Genomic DNA, 21110 nt, shown 5'->3' with positions numbered 1-21110 from the left:
CGAGTCTGCTCTGCGTTGGTCCAGGAGTTCCCTAGACTTTCTATCAAAACATCTGTTCTGATTTTATTTCCGTCCCCCATCTCCCCCGGTCCTTTCCGAAGTAAACATCTGCAGACTGCAGTGAAGAATGTGAGTGAACGCATCCCGTTCTGTGATACTCCCCGGTCTGTGCAAGGGTTAGTTCAGGACAGGGGCAGGTCCATGGCAAACCTCTCCTCCATGGGAGAGATGCCAACCCACCTCTTTGCCTCCTCACTATAAAATGTTTGATCAGTGCTGCACTTCTGCAGACTACACCAGGAGCTACAAGGAAAGGAACCCCCAGCTTGCCAAGGTCAGTGCCTTCTCCGTCCCTGAGAAAGCTCAGAGGGTTCATGCGCCACCTCCCGAGATCTGTCTATAATCTCCTAGACACTCCAAGTATGACGTTTGGTGGGTTAATGTATTCTATAATTATACATGCCAGTGCTTTAATGTATATGCTGCAGGGATCCGGAAACAAGCACAGGTTTCATTGGAGCTTTATTGCTTAGGCAGGGTTTTAAGTTGATTGGGTACCTCTGGGTCCCAGAGGTGATCAAAAACGGATATTGAAATGGGTCCCTAGCGGGTCTGCAGGGACCTATTTGCATTTTGCTGGTCAAAGATTCAAATCCCAGGAATCTCAGAAAGAAAGCTCTGGACATAGTTTCACGGACTGGATGCATCATCGGAACAGTTCTCTCTTTGACTACTTGCAAGAGAGACTCACCCGTTCATCCTTCCGAGGTCGATGGCCTGTGCAATCGTTCTGTTGTTCAATAGCTCAATGGCACACTTGCTTTAGCACACAAGACCACTGTGTGTGCATTGTTTTGGCATTCTTGTCACCGCCATACAGCGCACTCTCTCCCACATGGGGAACTCTTGGAGAGCTGGAAACCAGAAATGGACGAGCCATTGAAGGCTCGACCCAGGAATGAGTCCCAAGCCTGGCTCTGCTCGAAGCCCTCTTGGAACCTCGAGCTCAAAACGAGCCGAGCCTCCAAATGGCTTCTACGTGCCCACTCTGTTCGCTAGCTTTTGAAACTTGCCTTGATAACACCCCCAGACCATTTTGAAGTCTTGCTGAAGAGGGTCTAACCCTACCAACGCTCGAGGGGGTAATTTAAAGTGCAGAATGTTTTCACAGTGCAAGCCGAAGTCTATTGCCTGAATAGCGCTGTATGAATTCAGGAAACGTGGCTAATCCCAGCTTTCTCACCTCAGTTGAACAAACTGTGTGATCTTGGGCAATTATTTTACTGTGCCTCTTTTTACTTCATCGGCACATTGGACAGCACCTTGCACTGCATCAATCCAGGGCAGTGCATTAATCCAGGATAAGTGCTGTACATAAACTGCTCCTATACGTGAGCTCCATATAGGAACTTCTCTGCTGGCAGGTCGTCAGGACAAAGCTGGTGGCAGCGTGAATGTTTCTAACTTCATCTGAAGAAATGGTCACTTCTAGCAAACGACTCAGTTCAGCGATAAAACATAACGTACCATACAGTCCCATGTTACAAGGAAACAGTTTTTGAAATGTAAAACGTATTTTTTTTGTGTTTATCGTTATGGTTGTTGCACAATTTATTAGCCAAATATTTTGCTGGCTCGAACCTGATCTCTTAGAGCCCAGACTGATTCCTGTGGCTTGGCTCTCCTTGTAAATTTAGTGGCTCGCCTACCTCCTCTGGAAACTCTTCCTTGAAGTGTTTTCAGGTTCACGTTTGGAGAGTCTGTGCCAGCTTAACCCCTTCGCTTTGGGTTGTACCTCTTCAGAGACCAACAAGCAGGTTCATTAGTTTGTCCTGCTTTCAGTGGCGGCTGGTGACATTTGAAAGTGGTTGAGCGTAAATGTTCTGGATGAGTGATCTGATGGGAGCGAGCATAGCAAGCGATCCTGACACTCAAAGGGAGGGTGAGGGTGGGGGCGAGGGTCTTCCCCTGGGAAAAGTGTGAAAAAGAAGTGGGCAAAAGGTGTATTTTCAAGAAAATTTTTGAAAGCAAGGTTTATAAAGCAATTGTGAAAGTGTAGACTTAAAATATTGAAAATCAAAAAAAATGCTCCATATCTTATTGAATTAAATTTGTTCACAGGTTAGTGTAGCGTGTAAATTCAAGTTGTACAGTGTGATAAGCAAGGTTTGTTAATTATCTTACCTGGACACAGGGCTGTCTCTACACTGCATCTGGTTGGTAGTTAACGCTAACATGGATTGCAGGTAATGGTATGCCAACACAGTTTATGGCAAATACAAAGTCAGGATAATCTCGACAGTTACTTGCTAGCTTTAGGCTATCACAGGCAGGCCAGGTCAAATACAACCTTCCGTCTCTTGGACAGCCACTGAACCTATTGGGGGGCGGGGGGTGGGGAGGGGGGTTCTCAGCATCAAGCACCTGCGATGGGGCCAAATCATCGGCCTTCTTTAGTGGGCCAGCGACAACACCATGCTGGGATTGGTTTGGCACAGCAGCAAACATGTGGGAAGCAGACCCAGCAACAGCTGTTTGGGATGGCGTGATGACAGCTGGCATTGAGGTTGCCCAGACAACAGCTAGGTAAATTTGCAAACGTTAACCTGCAGGATGAGGATTGTTTCCAGGATGTTGCCCAGCTTTCTGGCTCTGTGGGAAACCAAGTGGAGTCCCCGGGTGACTTATTAATGCCGAATATCAGCAATTCTGTCTCGTCAGCATTGAGTTTCATGTAGTCGTCTCTCATCCAGTTAGTGACATTGGAGATCCCATTTTGAAATTACTTTTGGTGGTGTTGGTGTCTTCTGAAACAGATTGGAAGAGTTGGATGTCATTGGCATAGGAAATTATGTTGATTCAGTGGGTCGGAATTACGCTTGCTAGAGGAATCATGTATACGTAAGAGAGAGTGAGACTGATTGAACAGCTTTGCAGGACTCTGCCAATGAGGTCTTGGCGTTCTGAGGTGAACGAAGGGAGCGTAACCCATTGCGTTCTACTGGTCAGAAAGGAGGCTTTCCTCTTGAGAGCTGGTCCTCGGATTCCAGTTCCTTGGAGTCTACAGATGAGTGTGCTATGGGAGGCTGTGTCGAAGGTGGCTGCGAGGTCTAGGAGGATGACTGCAGCAATGTAGTATCAATCTAAAATGATGTGAGTGTCTTCTGAAGTTGGGATGAGGGCTGTCTTGGTGCTGCATAAACCTGATAGAGACCCGTCCAGTCATTTGGGGTTTTCATTGGTGGGGTTGGAGTTGATTTTGTGCCCAAGGTAATCAGAATTTCTTCCTAACTTAAAAAGACCAACTAACTGTCTTGGCTCAGAGCTAGGAGGACACAGAAATAGTATGCTCTGAAAACATTTCTAGGTGGTTATGGGACTCAATGGCCTCTGCCTATATTCCATTTGGGTATAAGCATATTTTGGGTTAAGCATTCTTAATTCATTTGCGGCACTCAACAATTTTCAATACCAATGGAAGGCATCTTCAGTACAGGTGGGAAAATTGTGGCCCAGACATGGTGGCGGGGCCTTGCTGACAACAAAAGCCGCCAGCATTAAATGGCGGTGCTTACAAGGTGATCCTAGGAAAAAGACACAGGCAGTCTGAGGGATAAAGGCCAGCAGCTGCTAATGGTCTGAACCAATGGGGCACTGGAAGAATACTGCAAGGGCTAGCATTGTTGATCCGGAAGGAAACTCTACATGTCGGAGCCTGTGGTCCAGAAGAATTTGGTATATATGTGACTGGGTCACCTTGCGGGTTGGAAGCAGATGCTTGCCCGGAAGAACAGGTTAAAATTCTATGCCAGAAGTTAAAGGTCACCCGGCGGGCTGGAAGGGCTTGAAGTAGACGCTTGCACGGAACAAGAAGGTAAAATGGTACACGGGAAGTGCATGGGCATCCACCGGGCAGGAAGTAGATGCTTGCCATGAAGTAAAAGAAAAATGGTATCCGTAATGAATGGTCACCCGGCGCATTGGAAGCAGGCGCTTACCCAGAAGTAGAAGATAAACAGGTTACACCAGAAGTAAAATGTCACCCGGCTGGGCTGGACGATACACTTAAAATGGCACTAGGGCCGAGGCAACTACAGGGCACTGAATCTAGGGCACAGTGCTTATGGTATGTTTAGGAGCATTGAATTTAGAGCGCACTGCTCATGGGTATGTTAAGGAAGGCATTGACTCAGTGAGTGAAGAAAAGAAATTGTGCTTAAGGATAGCTTCTAAGTTGGAAAATGCCTAAATAAACTGTGGTCTCAATTCTTCCATGGTGTTTGACCAATGTGATCTGAGTTTGTGGGATCTGGGAGGGCGACCAAGCAGGGGTTACCTCCGTTGTGCCCCTTGGCCTGGCTACCCTTCCTGAACGGGAGGGGATATGATTAGACAGAGGGCCTTAGTGGAGGCTACCCACAGGGAGCAGAACCTGGGCTGGTAATGGAGCGAGCTGAAGAATGCCTGGAATTTACTTGATGTTACTTGCTGGACTTGTGGTCAGGCAAGTCGTACATTTAGAGAGTAACATGGGCCTCTTGGAAGTGGCAGGGATATTAAACTCCTAGGTGCAGGTCAGGGCACCCTCTTTCTCCGGGGATTCAGCAAACAAAATACCTGCACACCCACCTCCATTAAATATGGGGATTAGGAGTGTGTTACACCACTAAATAATTGTCGCAGGTGCACATGCGACTTCAAAGAGGTCCTCTTTGGTTGGGAAAATGTCTAGGTCTGAATTGTGACAGGAACAGGCCTGCAGCAACTATTGGTCAGAGCCAATGGGGCACTGGCAATATAATGCAAGTGCTTACAGTGTTGAACCAGAAGGAAACTGTATATGTCGGACCTTGTAGTCAAGAAGAATTTGGTATGTAGGTGGCTGGGTCACCTTGCAGGTTGGAAGCAGACACTCGCCTGGAAGTGCAGGTTAAAAAGTTATACCAGAAGTGAATGCCCTCCTGGCAGACTAGAAGCAGACGCTTGCCCAGAAGTAAATGGAAAATGGTACATCAAAGTGAATGGTCACCTGGTGGGTTGGAAGCAGACACTTACCGGGAAGTAGAAGGTAAAAAGGTTACACCAGAAGTAAAAGGTCACCCTGCTGGACTGCAAGCAGATAAAATGCTTGCCCATGGTAAGAGGTCCGAGGCAACTGCAGAGCACTGAATGTAGAGCACAGTGCTCAAGGGTATGTTAAAGAGGGCACAGGCTCAGTGAGTAAAAAAAAAATAGTGGGTAAGGATCACTTCTAAGTTGGAAATTGCCTAAATAAACTATGGCATAAATTCTTCCATAAAGATTAACCAGTGTGGTCTGAGTTTGTGGGATCCGGAAGGGCGACAAAGTTGGGAGTGCTTCCCCTATGGGAAGAGCATGCAAACAAGCGCAACAGGGAGGGTGGTGGGCATTAAAAAGAACAGGAGGGAGACGGCTCTCAAACACATGAAGTGCTGAACACATGGAGAGCTGAACATGAAAGGAATAGTTTACCTTACAGATCGGAGATTGATCCACAGATTAAAAAAACAAAAGCATTAGTGAAAAAGGGTTTCTCTTTTAACAAAAAGCACGATGGAGGGAGCCACAGGCAGTGTGAATGGGAAGAAATAGTACAAGAATCATGTGGGGAGCATCGCAGAGGCCCTGATTAACTTTGATGAATCTGTGCTTGGTCCTTGCTCCACAGAAAGGATCGGAAATAATGTTAGGCAATCATGGCCAATTAATGTGGCTGCAAAAAACATGGACGCTGCAGCCAACAAATGGTAAGCAATGGGCGGGCCCAAAGGCCTTTTGCGAAGAATAGGGTCTTGCAAGCGAGGTGCATGCCCTAGCTCATGCACTCGCAGGCTCAACCGTAAAAAGGAGTACTGTAAAGAACTTTGCTATCTTTGTAAGCTACTGCGCCCAAATGAAACAGAAGAATGAAAGACATAAACTGACTGCTATGCCGATCCCTTCAGCCCACTGCCAGGGTCCTGCGTGGCCTCCAACTTCAACCTTGCATTCCCAGAACGGGTTGTCCCTTGTAATCGTCCCAGTTTTTAAAATCCATTTTTTGTTTTGCTTTGTGTTGTTCCAGGAGTTCACTGGACTTTTTATCTGTTCTGAATATATTTCCGTGCTCCCCCATCTCCCCCTGCCCCTCTCCGAAGTAAACATCTGCAGCGATGAATGTGCCCTGAGTGGGTGAACGCATCTAGTTCTGTGATACTCCCCGGTCTGTGCAAGGGTTAGTTCAGGACAGGGGCAGGTCCATGGCAAACCTCTCCTCCATGGGAGAGATGCCAACCCACCTCTATGCCTCCTTTCTATAAAATGTTTGATCAGCACTGCAGTTTTGCAGACGACACCAGGAGCTACAAGGAAAGGAACCCCCAGATTGCCAAGGTCAGTGCCTTCTACATCCCTGAGAAAGCTCAGAGGGTTAATGCGCCACCTGCCGAGATCTGTTTGTAACCTAGACTCCCCAAGAATGACGTTTGGTGGGTTAATGTATTCTATAAAGATATAGGCCAGGGCTTTATTGTATATGCTGCAGGGATCTGGAAACAAGCACAGGTTACATGTGCAGTAATTAAGCTCAGGCAGGTGTTTTAAGTTCACCGGGTACTTCTGGATCCCAGACCCGGAAGTAATTAAAACGGATATTGAAAGGCGTCTGCAGAGATCTATTTGCATTTTGCCGGTCAAAGATTAAAATCCCAGGAATCAAATCCCAGGAATCTCAGAAAGAAAGCTTTGGACAAAGTGCCAATATTATCAACATCCCCACCCACAGTCTGAGCATGCATGAATAAATAAATACACAACATAACTTTTGTTATGGGAAAATATTGCTGCAGGTCTGTGTGCCCCCACCCCTGTCCCCCACCGCTACCCGCCCTCTGTGTCGTCGCCCACCCGCTCCATATGTTTTCTATCCTTTATTTTCTTTAGTGTTCCCATACAGTCAATTGAGAGCAGGGGTGAGGGCGCAGGCTTAAATTAGGTCTATAAAATAACTGGGAGCGGAGAAACAAAATGTTCTTTTCATGACCTTTTGAGTAAATTCGGCAAGTTGAAGAAAGACGTCTGAGAATTCAGCAGAACCCGAGTCAGCCACGTGAGGGTGAAAGAAGTGAAGGGGGTTTATATTTGGGAGCCCAGGAGCCAGGGCCGGACTGGGAACCACAACCGGCCCTGGCAAAGTGCTCGGCCGCCCCCCCGGGGCTTGGGGGTGCCGCCGAGCTCTTTGCCAGGGCCGGTTTTCTGCCGATTTTGTTGCAGGGCCGAAACGGCCCTGTAACAAAAACGACCCCCAGGGGCCCAAAACCGGCCCCACCCGTGCGGCGCACCGGGGGATTGCCCGGTGCCCGCTACGGCCAGTCCGGGCCTGCCAGGAGCGAGACGCACCGTCAGAATCACTTTTCACCCTAGACGTGGTGCTTTTTGGCCACCCTTGGGGATTCTGTGAAAGAATACTGAGCGTTTTACTGCGCTGGTGAATGAATCAGAAGCAGTGTGCTCCTGCCACTTGATGAAGGTTTACTTCAGAGTCTGCAAATGTGTACCAGATGAGCGACTGCTGCGGGGCAGGGCTCCCAGGCTCCTCGGAGCGGGGGAGCATGGTGCATGCGTGCCCATACCCCTTGCAAGCAGGTGCACACAACGGTGGAGGGGTTGAGGCACAGGGTGGTGCATATCCCTGAAAAACTGGCCAAGTCTCGGTGACTGTTTGCAGTGCTTTAAATGGGCAAAAATAAGTGCAGGTACTCATCAAAAGGAGGGATAGACTGGGGGGTGGAGCTTGGGGGGGGGTATAAGGACGGTGCTAAAGGCGGAGCAAGGGGCGGGGCTAGGTTTTTGACCTTTCCAAGGTTTTTATGCAGGAAATCTGCACGCATTGTTAGAATATCGGATGTATCTGTCCATTAGCCTTTTACACTAATAACCATTTATATAGCACTTACTAATAAGTGATTATTACTACCCAAAGTAACCTTTTTTTTAGGAACCTAAAAAATGAAAAGATTGAGAAAAAAAAGTAAGGTTCTATATATGTGCCTTGTACATGCAGGTCCTTGCTGCAGGGGCATAATTCACTAAGATATATGCCAAGGATGTTAACTTGTGACCTACAGGGAAGACAAGGATCTATGCAACAAAAACAGTGTCAAACTGAGCTATCTACATCAAAACAAAAACAAATCTCTGATCTACATGCTGCATGCTATGCACTAGTGGGTGTTTCTGTGTAAAATGGAAACCAGAATTGCTTTCCAAGGGACATACTTTGTGTAACTTCAGTCAGTCAGTCAGTCAAAGCTTTTATTTCGGTAGAATACCATAAAAAGACACAAATAATTATGTACAATAAAACATGATTAAATAGACATTGCATAGAGTATAATCCATCAAAAGATTAAAATTTATGTAGTAAAAAATTACACGGACAAATGAGAACAAAATGTTTCCACATAAGAACATATTGTTGGAACTGTATCCAAGGCCCAAAATGTTCTCACTACACCACAAGCTTCTATAGTAACAGTAATAACAATACTAGGATCAAGAGAGTTGTGTGGCAAATAGCATATTTTTGGACCTGGTGAACCACATAGAAAGCAGATATTTGGCCATCGCAAACACTATCAATGGGGTAGTGTCGTACTTCAGAATTCTAAACACCTCCTGATAGTCCCTGAGACCCCTAGATTTGCAGAGCTGGATGATCCACTTCTTCCTTGCCTTGAAATATAGGGGGCAGAAAAGAACAACATGCAGCTCTGTTTCCCAAATATCAGTACATACAGGACACGTGCTTAAGGGATCAGATGCATTAGACCATCTATATGTACAGGCCCTCAGTGGTAACGAACCGTGTCTAAACTGAATGTAAAGTTTCTTTGCCAGAGGTGGTTGGATAACATCCAAGAAAACTTCGAACTGGGGACTAATCTTAATGTCCAGAAAGGTGTCAGTAAGCCTACCCAGAGAGGAATGCAGTAAAATGTCCTTCCGATACAAATGCAAAGCTTCCCGCAATGATTTCTTAGATAGTGAGCGGCTTGTCTCTTCCGGTGCGGACCATAGGTCCCCCATCCCTATGAAATAACAGAGGTTCTTTACAAATGCTAACCAAGGAATTTTTTCCAATTTTCCCCTTGACAGTATATTGCCGAGATCATTCCTATAGCTTGCAAGCTCGGGCGTTGACCAGAGTCGTCTCCAGAACAGGAGAGGGCGATTCAGGGCAATCTCTTCTATAGGAACTAAACCTAGATCCCATCTCAAGGGAATTAAGGGGGTACTTACAGGTAGTTTCAGCAGTCGCCTAATAAAAGAATTCTCAATTGACAATAAGGAAGCAGGAGTACAATATCCCCAGAGTTCAGCGCCGTAAAGCGCACCCCCTCTTGCTTGGGATTTGTAGATTTCCATGGGGGGGCCCAGAGGTTTAGAAGAAGTGTTATTAAAAACCTTCAGGATACCCCCCACTGATTGTGCTAGCTTCAAATTTGCCTTCGCCATATGAGACCCCCATTTCATTTTGTCATTAAGGGTCACCCCCAAATAATCAAAAGTGGAGACCCTATCCAGCTCTACATCTCCCATCTTAGGGTGGGGACAGTTGATTGAATTAGAGCCGAAAACCATAAATTTTGTTTTAGATAGGTTCAGTTCCAAATCCCTTTTTTTGCAGAAGGAGCAAAAGGCCTCTAATGTACGCTGGATGCCCATGTAAGATTTAGACAACAGGAGCGTGTCATCCGCGAACATTAGGGCCGGTATCTTACGCCCCGCTAGGATAGGGGAATCCAGATTAGCGGCGCACAAGAGATGCTCAATCAACCCATTAATGAAAAGGGAGAAGAGAGTGGGGGCCAGGACACAGCCCTGCCTCACACCCTTTTCAACCGGAAATGGCCCTGAAATTTCCCCACATCTCCCAAATCTCACCCTTGCATAAGTGCCTTCATGCAGACGTTTGAATAAATGGCAAAGGTAGGGGGGAACACCCATCTCTAATAATAAAACCCGTAGTTTTTCCCTTTGGACCATATCAAATGCGGACCGAAGGTCCACAAAAATCAAGTAAAGATTGCCTGCACCCATGCTGACTGTCTTCCAATGAATCAACTGTAGCCTAAACAATTGATCAATGGTAGAAACCTTTGCTCGAAACCCCGCCTGGAGGGAGGTTAGGATTTGATGGTCCTCCATCCAGGTCTGCAGTCTTGTTAAGAGGACTCGGGCAAACAGCTTCTGTAGGACATCAATCAAACTTATGGGGCGATAATTGGCTGGATCCAAAGGGGAAGATTTTTTATAAATGGGTATAATTTCTGCTCCCAACCAGGTATCCGGGATCTCAAGGCCCTGCAGAATGGCATTAACCCCTTCAGTGCCCATGACGAGCTGGACTCGTCATGGGCTGCGGTGGCGCTGTGCCCATGACGAGTCCAGCTCGTCATGAACTCCGCCCGCTAATACAAAGCGCGGCACTGGGCGGGGAAAGGGGCGGGCATGCAAGGGGTTAAAGTATACCCGAATGTAAGGGGCCCAAATTTTTAATTCGCTTCTATACAGGTCACCAGGGATCCTGTCGAGCCCCGGAGCTTTCCCTACTGATAGGGTACTAAGGGCCAACTCTATTTCTGAAAGAGAGAAGGATCGACTCACTAAATCTTCCTGGTCCATTTGATTCATTACAGTATCATTAGGCGGGGTTACCGGGTCGAATCCTCCCCTAGGGTTACTGAGAGAATAAAGGGGTTTAAAATGGGCAAGCCAGACCTCCTTGCTGAGATTGGGGATAATAGCGGGGCTGGATGCTGCCGTACCAGTTCGTACAATGTTCCAAAAAGCCCTCGAGTCACGATCTGCTAATGCTTGCTTCATATTTTGCCACCTTAGATCCTCCCACTCAGATTTTGCCTCCTTAATCAGATTTTTGTAAAAGGCCCTCGCAGCCTGGATACTAGACTGTGTACCCTTTTTTACCTCTTTAATCAGGGCAGTCTTGGCCAGCCTACAAGAACCATTGAACCAATGCTCAGGCCTTGAAGCCCTTGGACTTGAGACAGTAGAACTGTAGAAAAAGCCAACCAGGCCGCCGTGAATATTCTGGAAATCTAGGAGATGGTTCTGCCGGATATCCCCATTGGGGCTCAAAAGGTGGGAAACCGCCTCCAGGGAGCGAGTGACACTGCTATATAATGCTGCAAGCTTTGTCTCATCAGTCAGAACCCTTGCCCACCTAATCCGTCTACCTCCTGCAGCTAGCACCAAGTTCTCGCTATTTGATGGTATTAGGCCCTGTGGGACTCCACTGCCACCAATATTATTTACCAATTCCAATGACAATAGGTTGTGATCACTATCAACCCGCGGAATAACAGAAAAGGCTGCTAAATAGCCCCAAAATTCCACGTTCACCAGAATGTAGTCGATAGTCGAACAACTCCCGGGTCTATTAAAAGTGAAAGAACCCGGTACATCAGGACAAAGTCTACCATTGCAAGCCCTCAAGGAATGTGCAATGGCAAGCTTGTTGATCTCGAGGGCTAGTGGGAGGAGGCGTTTGGCAGGATAGATGGTAGGATCTGGGATTTTATAGTTTTCGTCCTCATCAAAAGTAGGGGAGGGGATCCCAAGGAGGGTTTCAAAGTGACAGTTAAAATCCGCACCTATTAATTTATGAGACGCAGGGGGAAGGGAATGTAATACATCATCTAGGGCACCCAGAATCGACAGACCCAGCTGTAAAGGATAGGGACGCAGGTAGACATTTAGTACTATATTAAACAAAAAGAGGGGGGGACCTAGGAGCTATTAAAGGTCCAGTGTCCATGCTCCTGATACATGTATTTATAACCCAACGAAGGACACTGTTCCTACAGTAGGATGCAATAAGTCACCCATACTTAAGGGTGCAAAAAGTCACCCGTGCATTTTACAAGAAAAATTGTGAGCAAGAAAACAAAAACAAAACAAAAGAACCTTAGGTATGAAGGGCCCATAAGTGAGGGGAAAAAAACTTTTTTGTCCTCTGATGCCCTCACACACCCCAAGGGGTGTCATGCTTCATCATCGGGCAGTTGCTCCTCGTAGGGCCGGCGCTGCAATTCCCTACGGGTCCCCCGAAGGGTCGCTTTGTCGGAGATCTTTTTAGGACTGCCGGATGGTGCATGCGGGTGTGTGGGGAGTGGGTTCAAAAAGAGGGTAAATCAACGGAGAATTGTGCGTGCAAAATAATCAATGAATTAAAAGGGTCAACATGCAGCGACAGTGTAACTGTTGTACCCTTCGCAGTCCGAAAACCGCTCAATAAAAAACAATGCCCCAAAGGCTCACTATGCCTGGGTGTCATAGGTCATAGGTCGACATGTTTCGCGCTACTCTTGCCCAACCAGGGTCATTTGCGCTTCTTCAGGACCATAAAACGATTCAGTGAAGTGCACGTGAACAGTGTAAATAAGATAAAAATACCCTCTATCTCAATCAGGGCGGAACAGCAACTTATATACCCACAGTATGGCAACAGCTGTATGATGGATGCCGCTCATGATTAATACCTAGGAAAGAAAAACAAAAAATAAAAATAAACCGAACATATGGACTTCAGTACAACTTGATGCCTCATAATGTGCCACAGCTGTGTGCACATAAGTTCTAGTTAAATAAAAAGAGAATAGCAGACACACGAGACACCCATCACCGAAACAGAATCCCATATTTATGTGGCGTCCAAGGTTCTAACATATTGCCAAATAAAGGTCCCATCAGGAAAAAAGCTGGTGACACACATGATTAGTTGTGCCCATTGTTAGCTTACCTGGCCCTGATGAGACAATCCCTCTAAAGGCAAAAGCAATGGGTCCCCACACAAAGCCGGGCTGTAAAAATAACCAAATAAATAAATGGTGAAGTTCCCGGGTGCTGGAGCTGCTGAGCTCATAGGTTCAGGAAGGTCAATAAATTAGTACATCCACTTACGCGTTAAAGCGCGGGCTACTTCCTCCACACCTACCCCTCCATTGCGATCACCGGTAATGAGGTGCCGGCACTGGTTGTTAAAGTAATGGAGAAAGGTATGGGTGGTTTATTCCATTTCCGGCCACGCCTCCGGAATTCTGACTCTAAGCGCATACGCTATAGCAGAGACAGATCCAGTGTAGGTAAAATGCGGGATTCTCGGAGATTTACATGGCCGGATCGGCCCTCGGATAAATGACATACAGCGCATGCGTAGCGGCCGAGACAGGTGCGCAGGTGCACAGCACGGGAGAACTACTCCCCAGTTCATGCGCGCAACCTGTCATATCGCTGCTAAAGGCATTGTTCCTCAAACACCTCCCCTTACATCGCGACAACCGTTATACTATTAAAGGGGCTAGTGAGAAGGAGGTGTGAACTCCAAATATTAATGAAAAGGAACACGCATTAGGGCAATGATAATAACCGCAAGAAACACAAGGGAGCTGCATATGAATCTTAATCGTCATAAGTGAGTCAAGAGGGAGTGTACAAACTACTCCTAATGTCATAGTAATGGGTACTCGTGTGTCTGAGAAAGGAAAAGATATGCGAAGATAGTGAGGTCCCTCGGCTGAACCGCCGTACAATATATATTAAACAAAAAGAGGGGGGGACCTAGGAGCTATTAAAGGTCCAGTGTCCATGCTCCTGATACATGTATTTATAACCCAACGAAGGACACTGTTCCTACAGTAGGATGCAATAAGTCACCCATACTTAAGGGTGCAAAAAGTCACCCGTGCATTTTACAAGAAAAATTGTGAGCAAGAAAACAAAAACAAAACAAAAGAACCTTAGGTATGAAGGGCCCATAAGTGAGGGGAAAAAAACTTTTTTGTCCTCTGATGCCCTCACACACCCCAAGGGGTGTCATGCTTCATCATCGGGCAGTTGCTCCTCGTAGGGCCGGCGCTGCAATTCCCTACGGGTCCCCCGAAGGGTCGCTTTGTCGGAGATCTTTTTAGGACTGACGGATGGTGCATGCGGGTGTGTGGGGAGTGGGTTCAAAAAGAGGGTAAATCAACGGAGAATTGTGCGTGCAAAATAATCAATGAATTAAAAGGGTCAACATGCAGCGACAGTGTAACTGTTGTACCCTTCGCAGTCCGAAAACCGCTCAATAAAAAACAATGCCCCAAAGGCTCACTATGCCTGGGTGTCATAGGTCATAGGTCGACATGTTTCGCGCTACTCTTGCCCAACCAGGGTCATTTGCGCTTCTTCAGGACCATAAAACGATTCAGTGAAGTGCACGTGAACAGTGTAAATAAGATAAAAATACCCTCTATCTCAATCAGGGCGGAACAGCAACTTATATACCCACAGTATGGCAACAGCTGTATGATGGATGCCGCTCATGATTAATACCTAGGAAAGAAAAACAAAAAATAAAAATAAACCGAACATATGGACTTCAGTACAACTTGATGCCTCATAATGTGCCACAGCTGTGTGCACATAAGTTCTAGTTAAATAAAAAGAGAATAGCAGACACACGAGACACCCATCACCGAAACAGAATCCCATATTTATGTGGCGTCCAAGGTTCTAACATATTGCCAAATAAAGGTCCCATCAGGAAAAAAGCTGGTGACACACATGATTAGTTGTGCCCATTGTTAGCTTACCTGGCCCTGATGAGACAATCCCTCTAAAGGCAAAAGCAATGGGTCCCCACACAAAGCCGGGCTGTAAAAATAACCAAATAAATAAATGGTGAAGTTCCCGGGTGCTGGAGCTGCTGAGCTCATAGGTTCAGGAAGGTCAATAAATTAGTACATCCACTTACGCGTTAAAGCGCGGGCTACTTCCTCCACACCTACCCCTCCATTGCGATCACCGGTAATGAGGTGCCGGCACTGGTTGTTAAAGTAATGGAGAAAGGTATGGGTGGTTTATTCCATTTCCGGCCACGCCTCCGGAATTCTGACTCTAAGCGCATACGCTATAGCAGAGACGGATCCAGTGTAGGTAAAATGCGGGATTCTCGGAGATTTACATGGCCGGATCGGCCCTCGGATAAATGACATACAGCGCATGCGTAGCGGCCGAGACAGGTGCGCAGGTGCACAGCACGGGAGAACTACTCCCCAGTTCATGCGCGCAACCTGTCATATCGCTGCTAAAGGCATTGTTCCTCAAACACCTCCCCTTACATCGCGACAACCGTTATACTATTAAAGGGGCTAGTGAGAAGGAGGTGTGAACTCCAAATATTAATGAAAAGGAACACGCATTAGGGCAATGATAATAACCGCAAGAAACACAAGGGAGCTGCATATGAATCTTAATCGTCATAAGTGAGTCAAGAGGGAGTGTACAAACTACTCCTAATGTCATAGTAATGGGTACTCGTGTGTCTGAGAAAGGAAAAGATATGCGAAGATAGTGAGGTCCCTCGGCTGAACCGCCGTACAATATATATTAAACAAAAAGAGGGGGGGACCTAGGAGCTATTAAAGGTCCAGTGTCCATGCTCCTGATACATGTATTTATAACCCAACGAAGGACACTGTTCCTACAGTAGGATGCAATAAGTCACCCATACTTAAGGGTGCAAAAAGTCACCCGTGCATTTTACAAGAAAAATTGTGAGCAAGAAAACAAAAACAAAACAAAAGAACCTTAGGTATGAAGGGCCCATAAGTGAGGGGAAAAAAACTTTTTTGTCCTCTGATGCCCTCACACACCCCAAGGGGTGTCATGCTTCATCATCGGGCAGTTGCTCCTCGTAGGGCCGGCGCTGCAATTCCCTACGGGTCCCCCGAAGGGTCGCTTTGTCAGAGATCTTTTTAGGACTGCCGGATGGTGCATGCGGGTGTGTGGGGAGTGGGTTCAAAAAGAGGGTAAATCAACGGAGAATTGTGCGTGCAAAATAATCAATGAATTAAAAGGGTCAACATGCAGCGACAGTGTAACTGTTGTACCCTTCGCAGTCCGAAAACCGCTCAATAAAAAACAATGCCCCAAAGGCTCACTATGCCTGGGTGTCATAGGTCATAGGTCGACATGTTTCGCGCTACTCTTGCCCAACCAGGGTCATTTGCGCTTCTTCAGGACCATAAAACGATTCAGTGAAGTGCACGTGAACAGTGTAAATAAGATAAAAATACCCTCTATCTCAATCAGGGCGGAACAGCAACTTATATACCCACAGTATGGCAACAGCTGTATGATGGATGCCGCTCATGATTAATACCTAGGAAAGAAAAACAAAAAATAAAAATAAACCGAACATATGGACTTCAGTACAACTTGATGCCTCATAATGTGCCACAGCTGTGTGCACATAAGTTCTAGTTAAATAAAAAGAGAATAGCAGACACACGAGACACCCATCACCGAAACAGAATCCCATATTTATGTGGCGTCCAAGGTTCTAACATATTGCCAAATAAAGGTCCCATCAGGAAAAAAGCTGGTGACACACATGATTAGTTGTGCCCATTGTTAGCTTACCTGGCCCTGATGAGACAATCCCTCTAAAGGCAAAAGCAATGGGTCCCCACACAAAGCCGGGCTGTAAAAATAACCAAATAAATAAATGGTGAAGTTCCCGGGTGCTGGAGCTGCTGAGCTCATAGGTTCAGGAAGGTCAATAAATTAGTACATCCACTTACGCGTTAAAGCGCGGGCTACTTCCTCCACACCTACCCCTCCATTGCGATCACCGGTAATGAGGTGCCGGCACTGGTTGTTAAAGTAATGGAGAAAGGTATGGGTGGTTTATTCCATTTCCGGCCACGCCTCCGGAATTCTGACTCTAAGCGCATACGCTATAGCAGAGACAGATCCAGTGTAGGTAAAATGCGGGATTCTCGGAGATTTACATGGCCGGATCGGCCCTCGGATAAATGACATACAGCGCATGCGTAGCGGCCGAGACAGGTGCGCAGGTGCACAGCACGGGAGAACTACTCCCCAGTTCATGCGCGCAACCTGTCATATCGCTGCTAAAGGCATTGTTCCTCAAACACCTCCCCTTACATCGCGACAACCGTTATACTATTAAAGGGGCTAGTGAGAAGGAGGTGTGAACTCCAAATATTAATGAAAAGGAACACGCATTAGGGCAATGATAATAACCGCAAGAAACACAAGGGAGCTGCATATGAATCTTAATCGTCATAAGTGAGTCAAGAGGGAGTGTACAAACTACTCCTAATGTCATAGTAATGGGTACTCGTGTGTCTGAGAAAGGAAAAGATATGCGAAGATAGTGAGGTCCCTCGGCTGAACCGCCGTACAATATATATTAAACAAAAAGAGGGGGGGACCTAGGAGCTATTAAAGGTCCAGTGTCCATGCTCCTGATACATGTATTTATAACCCAACGAAGGACACTGTTCCTACAGTAGGATGCAATAAGTCACCCATACTTAAGGGTGCAAAAAGTCACCCGTGCATTTTACAAGAAAAATTGTGAGCAAGAAAACAAAAACAAAACAAAAGAACCTTAGGTATGAAGGGCCCATAAGTGAGGGGAAAAAAACTTTTTTGTCCTCTGATGCCCTCACACACCCCAAGGGGTGTCATGCTTCATCATCGGGCAGTTGCTCCTCGTAGGGCCGGCGCTGCAATTCCCTACGGGTCCCCCGAAGGGTCGCTTTGTCGGAGATCTTTTTAGGACTGCCGGATGGTGCATGCGGGTGTGTGGGGAGTGGGTTCAAAAAGAGGGTAAATCAACGGAGAATTGTGCGTGCAAAATAATCAATGAATTAAAAGGGTCAACATGCAGCGACAGTGTAACTGTTGTACCCTTCGCAGTCCTTTAGAGGGATTGTCTCATCAGGGCCAGGTAAGCTAACAATGGGCACAACTAATCATGTGTGTCACCAGCTTTTTTCCTGATGGGACCTTTATTTGGCAATATGTTAGAACCTTGGACGCCACATAAATATGGGATTCTGTTTCGGTGATGGGTGTCTCGTGTGTCTGCTATTCTCTTTTTATTTAACTAGAACTTATGTGCACACAGCTGTGGCACATTATGAGGCATCAAGTTGTACTGAAGTCCATATGTTCGGTTTATTTTTATTTTTTGTTTTTCTTTCCTAGGTATTAATCATGAGCGGCATCCATCATACAGCGGTTGCCATACTGTGGGTATATAAGTTGCTGTTCCGCCCTGATTGAGATAGAGGGTATTTTTATCTTATTTACACTGTTCACGTGCACTTCACTGAATCGTTTTATGGTCCTGAAGAAGCGCAAATGACCCTGGTTGGGCAAGAGTAGCGCGAAACATGTCGACCTATGACCTATGACACCCAGGCATAGTGAGCCTTTGGGGCATTGTTTTTTATTGAGCGGTTTTCGGACTGCGAAGGGTACAACAGTTACACTGTCGCTGCATGTTGACCCTTTTAATTCATTGATTATTTTGCACGCACAATTCTCTGTTGATTTACCCTCTTTTTGAACCCACTCCCCACACACCCGCATGCACCATCCGGCAGTCCTAAAAAGATCTCCGACAAAGCGACCCTTCGGGGGACCCGTAGGGAATTGCAGCGCCGGCCCTACGAGGAGCAACTGCCCGATGATGAAGCATGACACCCCTTGGGGTGTGTGAGGGCATCAGAGGACAAAAAAGTTTTTTTCCCCTCACTTATGGGCCCTTCATACCTAAGGTTCTTTTGTTCAGACATTTAGTACTACCAGCGAATAACCGGCAGGGAAGGTAAGTAACAGACACAAGATATCAGGGGACTTTGAATCTATGGGCTTTGCAGAGCAACCTAAGTGGGTTGCAACCCAAACAACTAACCCCCCCGAAAGTCTGCCCCTGGCACCTTGGACCGCAGGAACAGAAAAAGATGCGTAGCCCGCCCTCACTGGAATGTGCCGTAGCCATGTTTCTTGGAATAGACAAATATCATAATTGTCCATTAACTCTCCCCACTCAGGGTCAGAGAGTTTGGACTCCAATCCAGCCACATTCCAAGACCCTACTAAAGGTCTGCGTGTATGTGTGCGGAGGGAACTGGCCACCAGGGGGAGAGAGATGGGGGAACAGTGATAAGCAATATGCTCAAGGGGACCCAACTCAGGGCGCCCTTCTGTGGAGCTGTTGTTCAGAAGCAAAGAAGAGGTGGAAGTGAGTCCTCTCCCGGTACCAAGTACAGCCAAGGAGAGATCCATCTCCACACCATGGCCATCCCTGCCCAAACTCCCCCCCGTATGCATGTGCCTTCCCTTGTTATGCCTCAGGGGTGATGGTCAATCCACGGAACTGAGCACATCAAAGCGGTTGACAACCGGGATATTAAAGTAGGAATTATAAGAGGCTTGGTGGAGGTAGGGAAGTTCCGCAGGGTTCAGAACATTGGGATGGGGGTAAAAATACCCCAAATGAGAAGTGTCAATGGATCCTAGTTTAAACTTCCCGCCCAGATCCAATATATGTCCGACTACTCTAGGGTCCCTAAAATTGATCAGGACACAATCCCCACCGATATCCTTTGGTCGAGTCCCTAGCCAGCTAACCCTGCGAACAAAAAGGATCTCCCCTCTACCAACTCCATTCAATGGTCTATTTTTAGACAACCAGTGGATGACTTTATTTTTTAGTTCATAGTATGTTTCCCCCTTAGCATTTGTTAGTGGAGGAACTCCTGTAAGCACGATCACATAGGGTGTTGCCTCGGGAGGGAGCTGTACAAGGGGAGAGGAATCGGCCAGGCTCCGTGGAGCTGGATTCCCACCCATATTAGAGGGAAGCCTACCCCCACCAGGGCTCCGTGGAATATGATCCTTATTACTGTGGGACTGATCACATGCTGATGAAACAATAGAGACTCGGGGGATGGTCGGGGGCATAGGGGGACCAGCAGGGAAAGGAGGGGCAGTTAGCGGCGCCAGAGGTGGCTGAGCTAAAACAGAAGGAGTAGGGTGCGAGGGGAAAATAGACTGACCTTGTGGAGTAGGATTGTTACTCGTGGCTTGGGTACCAACACCCTCCATACTACCAGAATTATGCAGTAGATCGTGAATTGGCTGCTTCTTCCCAATACCTTTGGTATTAATTAAGGATACCAACCTGTCGATTTTAGATGACAGGGTTTTTAAAAGAAGGTTTAGGGAGTGGTCTATATGCGACTGTAGGTCCATTAATAAATTAGAAGCCCAGACCGGTGGGTTAGAAATAGGAGGGTGTTGGGCCAGAACAGGAAGGGCAGGCCCAGCTGCAGGGGGGGCAGGATGTATACTCCTTTTTTTGGATTTCGGTTTTTTTTTCCTTGGCTTTACCTGCTTCTTGGGGGCCACTATAGAAACAAAGGAGGATGATAATGGGCCGACTTCCGCTTGCTCAGACTCGTCTAATATCGCCTGTGCACAAGGTAGATGGGTAAAGGAAGGCAACATAGATGACATAGCTTCCATATCCACCTGATATGAAGACGAATCAGCCAATCCATCAGAAGGGGGTGCCATAGTAAATGCAGGGGTAATGGACAGCCGTCTTTCCGTGTTTTCAATGGCTGTAGCAACCACCCCAATTGTTTTCTGCAGCATTTTATCTATAGCTGTAAGACTTGGGAGTGGCGGATTTGAAGTGGCTAGTTGTCTAGTCATAGGGCGACTCGATGAAGGTTTAGAGTGTTTCCCCATAGTTCAGGTGCAGCCTAACAAGCTGGTATATTACAGGAAAGAACACCTATACATAAAACTATCTAAAAACTAAACAGTATTTGTTAAAAGATAGAACACTCTATGCACAGCTTATGACTGAGTGCTACATGTAGCAATATCTAATGACCAGTAGAGATTAGAAGTCCAAACTAACCCGGTGTCCGTGACCAAGAGATGTGGCCCAGCCCGGCCTCCTTTGGCCTATGACGGCCACAGACGGTCACGCCCTTCTCCCGGGCTTCTCCCGGCGCCGCCGGCGCGCGTCCCGCCACGCGGGAGGAGCGACGGTCCTTTAAGCGCCTCCGGGCGCGTATGCAGCGCAAAGCACTGTGGGGGCTGTGGTCTCCGGCCGCGAATGATGGTGGCAGCAGCGGCGAGGGGGCACCCAGCGAGAAGGCACCCGGAAGCGGCGGCAGCAACACCAGCACCAAGGCGCTCAGGAAGTGTCA

At 47.0% G+C, this 21110-nt stretch overlaps 1 protein-coding gene across 6 annotated transcripts in view; it reads left to right on the top strand.

Annotated features, from left to right (window-relative positions):
- The first annotated feature begins 258 nt into the window (after window positions 1-258).
- LOC146811885 (sulfotransferase 1B1-like) overlaps window positions 259-21110 on the top strand; it is a 445124-nt gene continuing 424272 nt past the window's right edge. For 2 of the 6 annotated variants that reach the window (XM_085618842.1, XM_085618847.1), the window contains exon 1: window positions 259-334. The gene's annotated coding sequence lies outside the window, so the exon portion shown is untranslated. Of the gene's footprint in view, window positions 335-6351; window positions 6394-21110 lie in introns of those variants that run through there. The other 4 variants (XM_085618840.1, XM_085618843.1, XM_085618844.1 and 1 more) reach the window with 4 other exon arrangements.

This window comes from Triturus cristatus, chromosome 7, assembly GCF_964204655.1.
Source record: "Triturus cristatus chromosome 7, aTriCri1.1, whole genome shotgun sequence".
NCBI classification, from domain to species: Eukaryota; Metazoa; Chordata; class Amphibia; order Caudata; family Salamandridae; genus Triturus; species Triturus cristatus.
Note: the sequence above shows the minus strand (reverse complement) of the source record. Positions and strands in the feature narration are given on the sequence as shown.